We start from the raw sequence: 415 nt of genomic DNA, 5'->3' as shown, positions 1-415 counted from the left end.
GCGTAAATTGGATGCAGTTCGATGCACCGGTTTATTGAACCTGTCCTAGAGTACCATGCTTCCAGAAATTCTCTTCCCTGTCGCGTGTCTCCGCATGCCAAAATTTTCGCGTTTTCCAGGTTGAATGTGTGGCCTTCCTGGTCCCCGTGTATGGATATCAAGGACAGGGGGTCATGCCTCCTGACAGCCGCGTTGTGTTCCCTTATTTGTGTACATAATTTTCTCCCAGTTTGTCCAACGTAGAATTTGTTGTAGTTCCCAATCTACACACCTCTACGTGCAAAAGACCAACATCGCAACCGGAACACTCAAGGAGGATCGAATATTGGATTCACAAACAGAGAGACAAGGAACACTTTGGAAGCGAATCAACAAAGGTCACAAGTTGGGACTCGAAAAGACAAAGGTCACTCCA

This window comes from Opisthorchis viverrini (genome assembly GCF_000715545.1).
Source record: "Opisthorchis viverrini unplaced genomic scaffold opera_v5_91, whole genome shotgun sequence".
NCBI classification, from domain to species: Eukaryota; Metazoa; Platyhelminthes; class Trematoda; order Opisthorchiida; family Opisthorchiidae; genus Opisthorchis; species Opisthorchis viverrini.
The sequence above is the reverse complement of the archived record's forward strand: the minus strand, read 5'-3'. Positions refer to the sequence as shown.